Below are 6,012 nucleotides of genomic sequence, written 5' to 3' on the forward strand. Positions count from 1 at the left end.
GTCAGAATGCTACTTTGGAGTCATAGAGGATATGAGGGAAACAATACAGAAAAAAAAAAAGATGAAATGATAGAAGACGTAAAAGCCATAAATCAAAGAGAAATACAGGGGCTTAGGGAGGAGATAACAAAAACCAGTAGCACACTCATGGAGCTCGAGAAGCGACTTAGGAATCAGAGAACCGCATCAGTGACTTGGAGGGCAGCCAAGCAGACTTTAAGAAACGTGAACAAAAATCTAATACGATCATCAGAGAAGCTGAAGAAAACTTAAGAGCTATGTCTGATGCTATGAAGCGGAACAACATTAGAATTATAGGCTTACCGGAGGAAGATACAACAAGTCATCTGCAACAATAGTGAGAGAATTCTTGGAGGGAAGCTTCCCCAGCTTAGTGAATGAAAACCAGGCAACCATTCAGGAGGCTGAAAGAACCCCAGTAAAACAGGACCCCAAGAAGAAGTCACCAAGGCACATAATAGTTAAATTATCCAACTTTGTGGAAAAGGAGAAAATCATGAGAGCAGCTAGGGTAAAACAAGCAATCACATATAAAGGTTCCCAAATAAGAATATGCTCAGACCTATCAGCAGAAACTATGAAGAAGAGGTCAGAGTGGAGTAACATATTCAAAAAATTGAAGGAAAACAATGCAAACCCAAGAATACTCTACCCAGCCAAATTATCAATCAAGATAGATGGAGAAGTAAGAGTCTTCCCAGACAAGGAAAAACTCAAAGAATACATTAGAAGAAACCCAGTCCTACAAAAGATCCTTCCTGACCCAGTATGGTCAGAAGAACAACACTCACTAAGCATAAATAAGAAACCACCACATAGAACAACCTCACCCAGAGGGCGAAAAAGAGAAAACAGACCTAAAGATAGCATTGACGTACATATAGAAAGACTTCAAAGGCTGCTGAGGTAAGCTTTAAAAAAAAAAAAAGCAAATGGGGCATAAGGAAAAAGCTACAGTATATAAATATTCCTGGGGTAAGGACCAGGTGGTGTGGTGGGGACCAGACCAAATACAGGGACACACACGGTATGCAACTAAAAAAGGAGGTGGGGAAAGGAAAATAATAATAATAAAGAAAACAGTAGAGGGGGCACAGGGCACTAAAACACCCAAGGGGAGGGTACTGTTTGTGTCTCCACAGGGAAAGAGGGACCAGACTTCAACTCGATGCTTCAAGATGTGAATGCAACATGTCAGCGTGGAGTAGGAAACCAGTGGAGAGGTCTGGGGGGCCGGCCCCAACCCCAACTACTAAGTGGATACCTGCCCCTCCCCTCAGAAAAATTTATTTCAAAGGACAGCATTGAATCTACAGCTCCGGAAGAAGGACATATCTGATCTGAGCACACGGGAGCAGATGAAGGGGGAGGAGGAGAGAGTGGAGCACATCATAGCCCACCAGGCCAGGAGGTTCATGTTCCCAATTAGAGCAGCCAGTTGACAGAGAGGACCACATGGCCAGGCCCACTATGAGACATGACGTCCCTCACAGACCGACCCATAGCCCTACAGGCGACAACACCAGAGACACAGTGAGGGAATTGCACCCATTCAGATCCGCCACACCGAGGCAGAACATCAAGGGGGTACAACAGAACAGCAAGAGAATGGAGTGGTGAGGTCCCCAGGGAAAGCTGAAGGTGGACTTTGGGTCCAGGGCATGGTGCCCCAACAGACTGGACTGGAAAACACTCCTAAAGGCCAACAAACAATCCTTGAACTAACTACAAGCTTTTCTTTCTTGTTGTGTTTTGTTTTTATCATTGGTTTGTTGTTGTTTTGTTGTATATTGTTGCTTGGTTGTGCTCTGTCTTGTTTCTGTGCATGTTACTATCTTCGCAGGTCTGTCTAAATAAGACAGGCTGGATGAACAATTGGAGATGAAAACAACAGGACCGATAGTTCCGTGGGGACATGGGAGATGGGGAGGTGGGGGTGGCGGGGAAAGTAGTGGTGATAATAAACTCAGGGACAAGGGAACAACAAACGATCCAAATTGGTGGTGAGAGGGGTGTGGGAGGTCTGGTTGGGCATGATCAAGGGCAATGTAACTAAGAGGAATTGCTGAAACCCTGGTGGGGACTGAGCATGATAGTGGGACAGGAGGGAAGTCAAAGGAAATAGAGGAAAGAGAGGGGAGGCAGAGAGCACTTATAGAGGTCTAGATAAAGACATGTACATATGCAAATATATTTATACATGAGGATGGGGGAATATATCTGTGTGCATATATTTGTAAGGTTAGTATTAATGTAGCAGAGGGACATTGGGCCTCCACTCAAGTACTCCCTCAATGCAAGAATACTTTCTTCTATTAAATTGGCATTCTATGATGCTCACCTTCCCGACACAACAGCTGAAGACAAAGTGGGTGAACAACTAAATGTGGTGAAGAAAGCTGATGGTGCCTGGTTATCAAAAGAGATAGCATCTGGGGGTCTTAAAGGCTTGAAGGTAAACAAGCGGCCATCTGGCTCAGAAGCAATAAAGCTCACATGGAAGAAGCACACCAGCCTGTGTGACCACGAGGTGCTGAAGGGATCAGTTATCAGGCATCAAAGAACAAAAAAATCATATCATATTGTGCTCACCTCCTGATATGATCTCTGAAGACAAATGGGTGCATAAGCAAATGTGGTGAAGAAAGCTGATGGTGCCTGGCTATCAAAAGAGATAGGGTCTGGGGTCTTAAAGGCTTGACGGTAAACAAGCGTCCATCTAGCTCAGAAGCAACAAAGCCCACATGGAAGAAGCACACCAGCCTGTGAGATCACAAGGTGTCAAGGGATCAGGTATTAGGCATCATCAGAACAAAAATCTTACCATAGTGAATAAGCGGTGTCAAGGGATCAGGTATTAGGCATCATCAGAACAAAAATCTTACCATAGCGAATAAGCGGGGGAGTGCAGAGTGGAAACCCAAAGCCCATTTGTAGGCCACTGGACATCCCCTTACAAGGGTCTTGGGGAGGAGACGAGACAGTCAGGGTGCGACCTAGTTACGATCAAAAATACAACTTTCCTCTAGTTCCTAAATGCTTCCTTTCCCCCTCTCCCACTGCCATGATCTGAATCCTACCTTGCAAGCCTGACTAGACCAGAGGAAGTAAGTACACTGGTACAGATGGGAACTAGAAACACAGGGAATCCAGGGTGGATGATCCCCTCAGGACCAGTGGTGTGAGTGGCAATACTGGGAGGGTATAGGGAAGGTGGGTTGGAAAGGGGGAACCTATTTCAAGGATCTGCATGTGACCTCCTTCCTGGGGGACATACAAAAGAAAAGTGGGGGAAGGGAGACGTGGGACGGAGCAAAATATGCCAAAATAATAATTTATAAATTATCAGGGGTTCATGAGGGAGGGGGAAAAATGAGGACCTGATGCCAGGGGCTTGGGTGGAGAGCAAATGTTTTGCGAATGATGAGGGCAACGAATGTACAAATTTGTTTTACACAATTGATGTATGTATGGATTGGGATCGGAGGTGTATGAGTCCCTAATAAAAATAAAATTTAAAAAAATACATAAAAATTAAAACACCATAAAGATTATTATATAAAAATATATGTCCAAATGTATTTGGTGCAATTGATGTATAGATTGTTATAAGAGCTGTAAGAGCCCCAAATAAAATATACAAAAATTTTAAGAAGAAAAGAGAAATATTTGGAAAGAGAATATTAAAGTAAAATAAGAAATTGGGGGGAAAGGACATGGGCAGGCAAAGGAAACTTTCACAAAGCATAATTGGCAGCAGATCAATACATCACAGTTATAGATGGGACGACAGAAGTGGGATGAGACCATGGTTGGGATATGAGCTTATAAGAGCTTACAATATTGGCCTGGGGATTTCCCATGAAGGCAATAAAGCATGATACATAACTATGGAACCCGAGCACCCCAATATCCATTAAGAACATACCCAGGCAAGCTCCTAAGAGAGACTGCCCCTCCCTGGGCTTGTGAGGAGAATGGTGGTAATGCACTGTCTAATGCACTGGCTTGAGAACTAGACTGTTCACATTTCTGGTTACTGGCTGGAAGGAATTCCATGAAGGTTTAACCCAAATGGGGGCTCTCCAAGTGGACTTTAGGCTTTCACTTTTACCCTTCAACAGACCTGGTGCTCAGAATTAAATGCAGGGCTTGAGTCATGAGGCCATTAAGTAGTTTATTGGTTGTTTCTTTGAAAAACATTCTCTTTTCATAACGCTAGGGAAATGTCCTCTATAGTGTGATTAAAATTCAACAGTCAAGAAATATCTGGTCATTCAATTAATTAATTCATGTATGACCATAAATTGTCCTTCTATTCTCTCTGCCTCACCCCACAAATACATACATAGTGCAATCTGCATGTTTGAACTGTATTTCTCTGCTGTACTTTGTTCACTTGCCCTCTGAAAATTGCTATTAAAAAACTGCTCCTTACAAAAAAAAGTAATTTGGGATCTTTCCATCTTTTTCTATGGTTTGTCATGTAAAGTGTGAACTGAGGATTGGTGGCAGCCTCTGACATGTCCATTACCAATCCACAGTGAGATCCAGAAATTGAAAGCATTTAGAAACCTTTATAGAAATTTTACATGGGTATGACATCCAAGTAGTGAGCAATGGAGTCATCAAAAAATAATGTAATCTGCTTTTGTAATTATTTTGCCCGGCTGTCAAATTTGTTTTGATTGCATTTCATGAATTACAATTCTAATGCTGATGAACCTAAAAATTCTATTCATTCAATTGAATGCAACTAGATTGCATTTTATGTCAATGGTTTTATTTTTTCCTGGTAATTTTTACTGAATGTTCCAAAAGCATATGTCCATCATGACTGCGGACATCCACAAAATAAAACTTGTGCGTTCACTACAGATCCTTTGAAAAATGCTCGTTCAGAAAGTCCTTGTTTTGTTTTGTTTTACATTAACGATAGCTTAGCTAACCAGGGGCCCTGGTGGCGAGGTGGATATGCAATAGGCTGCTAACCACAAAGTCAGTAGTTTGAAGTCGCCAGCCACGCGGAGAGGGAAAGTTAAGGCTGTCTGCTCCTATGGAGTTACACCATGAGCAATACACAGAGCAGTTCTACTCTGTTCCAGATGGTCTGTCACTAAGCCGGAATCTGAGTGAGTGAATGAAAACTTAGCTGTAAAACCAACTGGCTCTAGTCATTTTCCATTTTCACCTCTGGTTGTTGCTTTCTTCGGGTTTCTGCTTTTGGGGGCCAATCTGGATCAGTTATGTCAATGGTGAAGCACTCAGCTGCTGATGGTTAGGTTGGTGTTCGAATCCCTCCAGCATCTCAGTAGGAGAAAGCCGGGACCCTGGGCTTCCATAAAGACAGCCCAGAAAACCCTCGGTAGCAGGTCTACCCTGTCGCATGGGGTCGCTATGAGTAAGAATCCACGGATGGCACTCAAAAACAACATCCGTTACCAGGAAACAACCAACTCCTCTAGAGTCCAGTTTGATGCACCGGACAAAAACAAAGGCCAATTCGTTGCTATGGAGATGGTTCCACTTCGTGGCGACCCCAAGCAAGAGGAGAGCGGCCTCCTCGTTTTCGAGCCGCTCGCCAGGCTGTTCTCTCTGCGTGTCTGTCCGTCTCTCGCTCTTCACCAGTTCTCCTCCTTCCGCGCTCTCTTCCTCTAGGACGGCTCCCCTTTGGACCTTGCGAACGCCAGGAGCTGATTTCTTTCATTGGTCCTTTAGTGGTGAGGGGGCGGGGGAAAGGAGGGGACGTTGTGTTGTGTGTGTGCGGGGAGGGGGGGGGGGGTCGGATACCCGGGGCTCACGGGCAGCCACCCGAGCGGAGAGCGGCGGTCGGGGGCGCTTCCCAGCCGGACCCGCCGCAGCTCCGGGAGCCAGAACCCGAGATTTTCGGGTCTACGGGAACGACCGGGGCCCTCATTTCCGGGGTGGCCGCCCCGGATGCCACTTCCTTCTCTTTTGTCCCCGCCTCTTCCTTCTCCCCGCTGAGCTCGC

Source organism: Tenrec ecaudatus, chromosome X (assembly GCF_050624435.1).
Source record: "Tenrec ecaudatus isolate mTenEca1 chromosome X, mTenEca1.hap1, whole genome shotgun sequence".
Lineage (NCBI taxonomy): Eukaryota > Metazoa > Chordata > Mammalia > Afrosoricida > Tenrecidae > Tenrec > Tenrec ecaudatus.